Source organism: Protopterus annectens, chromosome 3.part1 (assembly GCF_019279795.1).
Source record: "Protopterus annectens isolate FY-2018-M chromosome 3.part1, PAN1.0, whole genome shotgun sequence".
NCBI lineage: Eukaryota > Metazoa > Chordata > Ceratodontiformes > Protopteridae > Protopterus > Protopterus annectens.
This window is the reverse complement of record NC_056732.1, coordinates 512,065,848-512,078,047: the sequence shown is the minus strand read 5'-3', so window position 1 is coordinate 512,078,047 and position 12,200 is coordinate 512,065,848.

Genomic DNA, 12,200 nt, shown 5'->3' with positions numbered 1-12,200 from the left:
GTCACAAAACAGTGGGAATTAGAGCATACTCCCCAGAAAGCAGCATGATCCTGTACTAGTGTCTTCAGTCTCCTCTCCCACCCCAGAGAGGGGTCAAGTTGAGGCCAGAGGAGGCTAAGATAGTTATAGTAGACATGGAAAATAAGAAGACTTAATGGTCAGCTGCAGGGGAGGAAAACTAATTCTGAATGTGGTGGTAGGGCCTTTGTTCACAAAATTGCAAAAGGAAACTTACAGTCTTTTATTTCATTGTTTATTTTTTGGTAAGCATAACAGACAGCAGATACCTCCATTTTGAATGATCTTTTTAAGTGGCAGCATATATAGTGTGAAACAAAGTGGTGCCAAGACTGAGCCCTATGACCACCTCACACTTCAGAAATTACTCTAGAGGAATTAACCTCAGAAGTAACCCACTCAGTACCACTTAAGAGGTAAGAGATAATCCGATCAAGTGGAGCACCAGTGAAGTAAGTGAATCCGTATAATGGACCAGACCAGCAATGGAAGACGTTGCAGTTACTTCAGAAAAAAGATAGCTGTCTTTATTATTTCAGTTAAATGGATATTATGTGGCATATTGTAGCCTGACCTATCTTGTATGTGCAACAGAGTTTGCATTTAGCATGACTTTTGCGGCAAGTTTTTTATCATACAATGACAACATTTATAACAAACGATCTAGTTATGATGAAAAATAATGCGCAGCTCTGTTTCAAAAAGAGTTTGTCAGCAGATGACCAAAGCCATGAGATATATTTACTGACCCAAATACTGCAAACAGTTTGTATGTGAACTAGGTTAGTTTTAATGAAAATAAATAGACAATATTTGTGGTCTTATTCATTAAGTGGACATTTTCTGACAGCTAGTGTCAGAATATGCATTTACTGTGTCAAACTCATGGGACAATTTGCACGTAAAATGACTGTACTAAATAAATATTGACAGGATCTCACAACAGATATCAAATATTCTACCTTATAACATGAAATCATAATTAAGCACCTCAAAGGAAGTATTCCATGCTTAATCCTCCACATCAGTTTAATTAGTATTCCATGTTGAGGGACAAGCCAACTTTACCCATGCAGGGGGAGGCATTCTCATACCCCCAATTACTTATTATGTCACCTCCAAGGCAGCCATTACTCACAGAAAAGCTAGAACTAGGCTTCTGAACCACAAAGACTATTTGTTTTTCTTGATTATTCTGAAAATAAAGAAAAAAGCAAAGTTTTCAAAACACATTGTTAGAATTAACATGAATGGAGAAATTGCATGAGCAGAGGCTGTATTAATATAATGAACACAAGTTTTATTTTCACAGAAATAATATACAGCTTAAATTAGCTTGTCTTTCTCTTATCATTCACAAAAAAAAAGAAACAAAAAAAAACATTATTCTCTACATATGACTCATCTTATTCAGTAAAGCTAGTGTAGCAGTTATAGCCTGCATTTATATTGCATTTGTAAAGCATTTCCTTGTGATATTTTATTAATTAATTCATTCAGTTATATATTTTATTTATCCTTTGTTAACCTGGTTAGTCCCACTAGATTACTGGCCAGTTTTCAGGGGAGACCTGAGGTGGAATTCATATGACTAGGGGGAAATTTGGCCAGGACATCAGGGAACTTCCAGTACTCTTGTGAAATGTGCTGCTGGGTCTTTTTTATCCACCTGAACTACCACCATCTCAAGAAAACGTGACATTGGTTAATGACAGAAATTAAGAAGTCACACATTTTGGGTTTCTGTAATCATCACTTTAATTATTATAACACCACTATACATCTATTCATCCCTTTGTTCCATTAGAAATTGACAAAATGCAGATTTCATTCGGATTGTATCCACAACAAACAATTGTGCTGAATATCACATACACAGTATATCCAAAATGTAACTATGTTTCAGTGTAGTTTGCCCCAAAAATGACAATTTCCCCAATATCCACATTGTGTTTGCAGAGGGAAAAAAAATGATTCATACCACAATGAATTGTGGTATTCAACACATTCTAATGAGTGCATAATGACATGGAAATAAGAAACTTCAAACTTATGGTTATACGCAGATTATTCAAATGATGGTAGCCAAAAGAAAGTTGTATTTCAGAAATGTATACAATGGGTACAATGGGTACAGTGCACCACTCTGCATCCCAGTTTTGGAGATGGAGATTTATGGTGCAGGGAATAGGGACAGTTATAACATTAGCAGCAGCTCAGCACCATGTGCTACCATGTGCTACTGGAGACAATGCTTAACAATGTTCCACATCATGGCCATTCGTACCAACACAAGACACACAGACAGCATGTGATATAGCACCAGCTCACAGACTAATAAATTATGCAATGAGAGAATGTAAGGGACAACAGAACAGCAAACTGAGGTCAATTTCCATGAGGACAGGAAGAATGTAAAGCACCTAGTCAATCTGATGCCACACATCGCGAAAAAAAAAAGTTTATCTGGGTCACCCACAAATGGAATATGGTGGGATCCATAGTATGACTGTTCTTGCTGATACGATACAGATTTACCTACCTTAGTTAGAACTGCCTTTCAGTTGCCTCCAGGGGAAATGTGAGAGATATTGCTAGCATTAGCCTCATAAACCCGAAACGAGTTCTTTGACATTATGTTGCAGACTATGGAAGAGAATCTCTGATTCCCCAGGAATGCAGAGCTGAAATCCAGTAGAATGTTTGAATCTTAAGGCAAACCACAGCAACACAACTCAGCACAGGATGCAGCATCTAAGTAAATTCTAAATTTATTTTCAGGACATCAGATTCAGATAGACTCGTTCTGACATATACAGTCTTCTATAATATAAAGTGCTAGCTAAGAATTCAACCATATCTTAAAAAAGCTAAAAAGTCATAACATTCTCACATGGCATTTACTTTCTTATTTTGACATTTTCAATCAGAAAATAAACATTTTAAAAATAGATGATGGCACAATCCAAATGTATAATCATCTTATACAACACAATATAATTTTATCATAAATCCCTTAAAATTTTTTTGAAGTAGAATATGCCTCAACAAATAAATCGAGAGTTCAAACTGGTACATATATCATGCCTCTAAACTGTACAGATTTTCACAGAATGTCCAGATTTTTGCCTTATATTTTTTGGTCTATTCCTTATAAAATGTGTGGTTTTCTGGCAAATCACTAGGATGATCTGATGATTGAAGTCTCTAAATAATCCTATAAAAATGTATGTTAACCCAAACCCTATTATTCTAGCAACTTTCTAGGTTTATAAGAGCAATATTTAAAATCTATCCCTATTTTTGGGCCTTTGTCCCCCATAGGATCATAGGAGATTACTAGGCTATCAACCATGAGGTCATTTCAAGCCTAGCCGTTTCATCCCAATATAATACCATAGGTACTCTAATCAATACCCAAGACTGTACATAGTAATGACTGCCCATGTCCAGAAGGCTTCTAGGTTTATGAGTGATATGTATTAAGGGCTTGGTAGGTGAGACACTGGTGTTGCTATGTGTTTTTGGTGCTGTGGGAACTGTGTTAGTTGTAGCAGTTTTGTGTTTTTGAAGGCTCTGGTGTTTTGTTAAGTTTTTTGAGAGAACCTTAGCATATGTTGATTTATGTGTTGGATGTGTATGAGTGGTGGTACTATGTGCAAGAGTAGTGGTAGGTGAGTTGACAACCTCTTCAGTGTTACTGTTTTGAGTGCTAGAGAGCAGGGATTCAAGATTCTTGTTGTAGATACAGCTCTTGCACTCTGTACTAGAGTGAGTTATTAGTAGAGGTTTGTCAGTGCACATGAGACATTTGCTACACTGCCTCAGGAGTCCCAGTTCAACAAGGCTGGCAGGAGAAAAAGGGTAGTCCAACTGTCCATGATACAAGGTTTGAAGAACTGTTATCACAAAGGGGGTACTAAAAATGAGGACTATGCTAATGTACTACAGCTGTATCTAAGGGAAAATTGTCTAAGTTATCAGTCTGGCTATGGTGCAGAATTGAGCGGCAGTGTGCGGTGCTGCATGAGGCATAAACAAGCAGAAACCTGCTCAAACTCATGGCTTAAATATCAGAACATAAAAACTTTAAAAAACTTTTAAAAAGTTCAAAAGAACTAATGAGGATGTTTACTCCAAGCCCTAGACGAATCACCCTTCACCAGACAGGTTCCAATCAACACATTTCTCTCACAAGGTTGCAGAAAGACTGTTTCTAATTAAATATGGCTTGGAAAATGTGCTCAGAATACAACAGCCAATACAAACAGACCCAGATCCAGCAAATGTGTATCTGAACTAACCACAGCTGCTAGCTACACTAATTTATGCAGAGAACACTAAAAAAAGATTTAAACACAAAAAACAGCAGTGAGATACTAAAAATGTTTAAACTTCAGAAAAACAGCAAGGAGAGACTAAAGAATGTTTTCAACAGTAAACAAATCAGGCATTTGAAACAACCACAGTAAGGTAGACAAATACATTACAAACAGTGCAGTTTGGTACAGTATTAAATAAGCAGAACACAATAGAAATGCAGTAAATAGTATAATCAAGCAAAAAATACAGGCAACTCATTGTTTTGGGGAAGCTCAGAAGCCTGTAATCATCTGGAATCTCAGCTCAGAATTGTGGCTTATAGCCCAGCTCAGTTCAAACAAGCAGAAACCTCCTCAAATTGGGGCTTAAATACCAGTAGCTAAAATTTTTAAAAAACTTTTAAAAAGTCAAAAGAACCAATAAGGGTGCTTACTCTAAGCCGTAGACCAATCACCCTTCACCAGACAGGTTCCAATCAATTCTCTCACAATGGTACAGAAGAGCTACTTCTAATTAAAGCTGGCTTGGAAAATGTGCTCAGAATACAACAGCCACGACAAACAGACAAAGATGTGGCAAACCTGCAGTTGCACTATGGTACAGCTGCTAGCTACACTAATTTAGGCAGAGAACACAAAAGATTGATTTAAACAGCAGAATAACAGCAGTGAGACACTAAAAATGTTTTAAACAACAGAAAAACAGCAAGCAGCCACTAAAGGATGTTTTAATAGCAAACAAATCAGTTATTTAAAACACTGATTGGTGGAAAAACAGAACAAACAGAACAGATGCTTATCAAACAGTGAAAAGCAGCATTTTGTCAGGTTTGTCCAGATTTCTTGTACTAAGAGGTTGAGAGGTATTTAGCATATTTTTTGCCACTTACTTAGTATGCGTAACCCATAAAGATTTCTTGTACATCATTGCATATCTATAAATACATACTCAGTAAAATAAAATGCCACTTTTGTTCTGACGTCAGTGCTATTTACATACCTCTCAACCTCTTAGAGCAAGAAATCTGGGAAATACCATAAATAAAAGTGAGTCAAAGGCCCAAAAAAACAGGAACAATTTTTAAATATTGCTCTTACCAACTTAGAATGTTGATAGAATAAGATGTTTTGTATTTGCCTGAATTTTCTGAAGGGTATTAAGTTTGAAACTCAAATGTTTGTCATTATTTTCTAACTTCAGTCTTTAATGATTTGCCTCTAGTTTACCATAAAACCACAATTTTATGAAAAACAGACTAAACATCTGATGCAAAAATCTGGACAGTGTGCTAAAATCTGTATAGTTGAGAGGTATTAATGCATGAAAGGATAATACAGTTTGAACAATTCCTTAACTGTTAGCAAAGCTCAACTAGTAAACAGACTGTACTGGCATCTGGTGGCCAGATGTATAATTACATGTATATCAAATATTTTACTAAAGATGAAACATTCAGAGAAAGTATTCAGTATAATCAGCCACTACCACTATCAACATTCAAATAGAAAAAAAGTTTTTGTTATAAAACTTTTCCCTGCTCAGTACACCTCATTCAGCCTGGGATTAAATAAATCTCCAATATCAATAATCCAAAGTCCTCCTTTTTATCTATACTATATTTTATTCAAACATATCTTGAACTCTTATCAGGTTTCACTGAAAAGCAATCTCATAACATTTAGGAAGTAACCTTTTCTGCATTTATTTTATACATTAAAGTGTGCTAATGGCTAATGTTGAATTAAAAGCCTTTGTGCTGCTGAAAAGTTTGTTTCTGAAAATTGTGTGTTTGGTTACTCTCTTTGTTCCTGTCTCAGATTAATGTTGGTTGTATAGGTTCATAGTTCATAGGTGTTTACTAGGCTAACAGCCCCAAGAGGCCTTTTTAAATCTAGCCATATATTCTCATATATAAATTACAGGATAAAATCTAGGGACGTATAGTGGTATTTAGGTGGTAGAGCATTTACAAGCTGTCTCTGCCCAATAGGAGATGAGGGTGAGTCAAGGGTAAATTTTTGATTTCCCATCCATTGGTCCATGTTACATTTGAATAGGGTGAGGGACAAATACTACTTCACATGAATGGCAAGCTCTGATATATATAGCATAGTAGCACAAATATGTATTAGCCAATGTGTTCTTGTGGTTTATTTTAATCTTGCCATGTTTGTGGACACTGTCACCATATTGTGTTGGGCTTTAACACGACCAACCTGCCTTGAACCCTGCTACAAGATTTTCTGAGTATGAAAGAAAGATTTGACTGAAAACTAATCCCATAACACTGGGAAGTGGTGCAGTTAGCACAGCAGATTTACTGTATATACATCACAGTGCTGGAATCCATACAACAGGGAGAAGTACTTGGCTTGGTCACTTTCCTATACCTCTCACCCACTAATCTTTGGCATGTCACATTCCTGTGATTGTCCTGCACCTGGCTGCTCATGTGTATGAGTGACAACAGATTGTGGCAGCTCCAGTCAGCTACTGACATTGTATTCAACTTTGCTAATTGTGCTCCCTTCCGTGTATTTCTCAACTGTATCTGACTGATTATTGTCCTGCTATATTGAATCATTGTGGTGATAGCATCCTCCTTTCCTGCTAAATTATATCCTTGCTGTTGCTGATTGCTTACGCTCCTGCTAGATTGTAATTTTGCTGTGATAATATCATCCTGTCTTGCTATATTTTATACCTGCTGTGACTATTTATTGCATTGTTCTACTGAAGATCTTTTGCTGTATTACTTCTACGTTTCTGCACTGTGATATTACTGATACATCTTAGCCTGCTGTGGATGCCTCATGTACTGGCTTATGACACCTGTGCCTCAAGTACCTAATATCACTTGTAAAATTCTGACTGTGTACTATCCGCCTTGTAGAAGCTTGGAAAATTATGCCCGTGGCACTGAGCACCACATCAATTGCTGGAGACAGTTGCACCCATGGTGTTTGTATTATTCTGCTGTGGCATCTGTCATTGCTACCTAGTCATGTGCTAAAAATTAGTACTGCATTACAACTTTGCCACTCTCTTGCTATAGATTTCTTGAATCCATCCATCCACAATACCTTTTCCCCATTCCTGAATACTGTTGTTTATTTGGTTGCAGCATCAGAGCCTGATGTTATTGCACTGTGCTATACTGCTAATGAAATGTATTGGTCTGAACTGAATAGAGCTACATATTGTGAGGTACTGTATTATACAGTATCATATTGTACTGCAGTATGCAATATTGTACTGAAGTCAGACGACTCAACTGTCCCTGTTTTGGAGAATTGCTCATATTTTTAGGCCTAATTTACCCCTTAGGATGTATCCATACTTTTGGAGGCATGTCCCTATTTTCAGGTTTGATATAACCCTTCGCATATTTTTTTTAATTCCCCTCATCATATGTTCATAGGTTGGTACTAGGCTATCAGCCCTAGGGCCTATACAAGCCTAGCCATAACAATTCCCTGGCTATTTCTTCCCACACTATTTACTTCCCTGGACCCCTGTCTAGCAGGGCGACTGACGTGATCCCTGGGGTGAATTTCCTTTGATATAGGGTATATATTTACTAACAGCACAGTGTATACTGTGCATTGTCATTACTATTCTACCTATTTTGACTATAATCAAAACATGGTATACATCAGCACCATAGGGGTGTTCTATGTTTATAGTTGTTCCTAGGGGAAGTACAATAATTTAAACTACATATATAGTTTGCTGAGCACATCTTTTATTCTATTAATATTTCATCTATATCCATTTTTTTGGTGTGCAGTAGTACTATATACTTTATATTTACATCTCATTTTCCAGTTTTTTGACTGCTTCTATTATCTAAGCCCCATTAAACTTTTAAACTGGGCCCAGGACCTTGGTTATTGACTTCTGATCTAACAATATACTGTTCCCTTTAACTCTTGATTACTTTTTGGTAATATTCATCCATGGCATGGAGGGCCCATTAGTGTACAATTTCAGTCTTTTTATAAGGGGACGCAGCCGTTAATGTATCTTTATAAATTGGTTTTTGAGCTGCTATTGTCCTTCTTTTACCCACATTTTTTGATTGTTTTTTGCTGACATAGCAATTTTATATTTGGCTATTATTGTCAGCAGTTGTACCAACAATACATTCTCCTTTCTTTTGTTAGTACTATTCATTTCTATTATGGATCTTTCCAGTTTGGTTACTGGATTATCAGCGGATAGAAAGGAACTTGGAGCATTTGGGTTGGGTTCCTCAACACAAAACACTACCAACACAATTGACCAATTGGGACCTGAATCCATCTGTGCCATGGCCTTTGAACAACTACACAAACATTTGAGATCTTTACGATCTAATGTTTGGCATTCGAAACTGTTCAAGGCATACATTGCTAAAGGCATAACACCAAGGGGCTTAAGAATATGCATACAACCCCATGTTGGGGAGGCTGATGCAGAACTCAATAGCCAGTGGTCAGGTATACAACAGCAAGCCACTATGGCTTTTGTGGAAGCTTTATCCAAATTTCATGATCGAGTAATCGACAGGGAAATAGGTGCAGTTACTAAGCTGGTTGATGAAGTGAAGCAATTTGAAGCGCAACCTTTCTTTAACACACATTTGAATAAGGTTGCTACTGATCTTAACAAATTAGAAGAGCAGTTAAAGATCAGGAAAATCAAAAAATTTCAAAGGGATCAAGCAGACTATTTAGGGGCAAATCCATTTTCCTATTCCAACAAACATGTTAGATTTACATCTCAGACCACCAGAACTTCTAAGAGAAAAAGATCTTGATCTATACTTAGGAAACGCAGTGCAGATACTGGCTCATCGACAGATGAGTTTTCATCTTGTACTGACAATGAATCACAGGCAATATCAGGCTCACCGTGCCCCAAAAGGACACCTGGACCAATCCCTTTAGGCCTAGATATCAACGTGGGGGGCGGAAACACAAGAAGTACCAGCGACATACAGAGTTTATTGAAAATGGCAATGAAGAACTGAATGTGAATGTTAATACAAATGTTTTAAATTTGTCTAGTTTTGATCTGTCACCCACTCAATTGTCAGTACTAAATAAAGGTCTTACTTTTATACCCGGTTTTATGGTTCCTGAAGATAAATTGGCCCAAGATGTTATATCGTTTTGTAGGAATTTAAATCTCAAACTATATGTTGGTGATACAGATAGTAATTACAACCATGACAAATTTGTATATCACAAATCTAGTTTAGTTCCTCCGATGCATCCTTTGGTACATCAGTTCCAGAGTAGCATTCTCAAAGATCTTCATTTTTCCAGCTCTGATATACGTTATAAACCTAATAACATTACTTTGGCAGAAAAACAAGCTATTCTGTAATTAGAGAACAATAGAGACTTGGTTATAATTTCGGCTGATAAAGGTGGGGCTGTTGCGGTAATGAACTGGTGCGATTATGATAACGAGGCAAAGAGACAACTTTCGGACCAGAGATATTACTCTGTGATGCCCATCAACCCCACCTTTCATTTTAAAAAACAGATTGATGAATTTTTGGTTTGGGCCAACGATGAAGCAACCATTACTAAAGATACTATGCAACAACTCACAGGATTTGATGGCAAAATATATTTATTTTCTACCAAAAATTCATAAGGACCCGATCAATCCACCTGGTAGACCCATCATATCAGGTAAAGGGTACATCACTGAACCACTGTCTCTATATCTTACTAAACATTTGAAGCCATTGTTGAGTTTGGTAAGATCACGACTGCAAGATACAACCAATTTCTTACAAATTATTTCTGACACTCAACTTGAAGCTGGTTGGCTCATGTGTACCCTTGATGTAAGTGCCTTATATACCAACATTCCACATGAAGGGGGTTTGGAGGCATTGGTGTATTGGCTTGATGTGGCTGCTTTATATCGACCTTAATTCAATGTTTTTTTGGTGGGTTTAGCTGAATATGTTCTCCAAAGTAACGTCTTCTTTTATCAAGATATCTGTTATTGGCAAACAAAAGGCACAGCGATGGGAGCTTCGTTTGCCCCGATATATGTGGATTTATTTACGGCCTATGTTGAAAAATATGTCATTTATGATGGCCAAAACAACATCCATTTGGAATACATTGATATCCGGAGACATTACTTAGATGATTGTTGGATAGTATGGAAGGGGGATATACAACAATTAATGGATTTTATATTTTATTTGAGCAATAACCCATGGGGTTAACAGTTTACGGTACATTATGATCTGAATACCATTACTTTTTTGGATGTATTAATAAATAGATTATCAGATCATACATTAAGTACAGAAGTATTCAGAAAGTACCCCCAATACAATACCATCCTTCATGCGTCCAGTTTTCACCCACCACACATTGCACGCAACATTCCAAAGTCACAATTTATTAGAATTAGGCGTATTTGCTCTCCTGACACTTCATTTCAGCAACAGAGGATGGATCTCTCTAACAGATTTAGATCAAGGGGTTATAGTATGGGACATGTGGTGAGTGCCAGCAGGCATGCCAATATACTTGATAGAGAGGAACTACTGACTTATAAAGATCACACAAGTACTGCACCACAACCCATTAGGTTCGTTACCACTTATGCCAGGAATTCAGACACGCTTATTCAAAGTGTACATAAACATTGGAACATCTTATAATGTGACAACGATGTGACTAGTATTATACCAGATAAGTACCTTTTTTCATTGTGAAAGGGCAAAAATCTTAGCTCCTGTTTCAGTCATTATAAACATAGTTATGTGAATCAGTCTCATTATTCACAAACCACACTGACTGGGAAACCATTGGTGGGTTGTTTCCCTTGTGGACATTGTACTAATTGTGTGTATGTCCATAAATCCAAACAGTTCTCTAGCAGAAATTGTGCAGTGGTCTATGATTTAAATTTTTTTTGCTAAATGTAGCAGTGATTGGCTCATATATTTGGCCACATGCAATTGTGGCTCATTTTATATTGGACAAACCTCTCGTCCCATTAGATTAAGAATATCAGAACATATCAGCAATATTAAAAATAAGAAGGCCAACAATGCTGTTTATAAACACCACTTGGTACACAAAACTGCTAGATTTTCATTTATGATCATTGATATTATTAAAGGCAATCGTTCTAATAAAATCGCTTGGCATTCTATTTTGAATGCCAAAGAAAAGAAGTGGATTGTAAAACTAGGGGGATTATTCCCACCTGGTCTCAATGAACAGTTTTAGTGATTACCAATAAGCTTTGAGATGGGATTATTTAAATGACAACAACTGATTGTTTGGTTTAACACTGAGGAAGGCTGTGACTATATCCGGTCGAAACCGGTCTGATTTTTTGTTGTTTTTTGTTTATTATTAAAGTTTTTCAGGTAACTGTATGCTGGCTCTATGATTTTGTTTTTTGGCTATATGTTTTGAGCCGTGCATTTGCCCTCGCGCAGGAAGTTACTTTTTGATGTTGAATTTCCTTTCCCTCATGCAATTGTCAAGGTTCCTTTTGAAGAGGTCCAAAAAGGTGCTCTGCTTGACATGTATGGGCAGTCTATTCCAGAGTCTGGGGAGTCTCTGGGTCAGGAACCTATCCCTCCTGCATGTTTTATTTCTTGTGATGACAAGGTTTAGATCCATGGAGCATGTGGCTCTGTGGGAATGGGATTTCTAAAGTGTAGCATGGCCAACAGCTCTGAGTTTGACATAGCCTTGTATGTTAAGCAGAGATTGCCTCTGAGTAGATGATATGTGACAGAGTATAGCTGGAGTTTTTTAAGGCGGTCAGCATAGGGCATCTGCTTTAGGTCTGTGATTCTTTTAGTGAGGTATTTCTGCGGC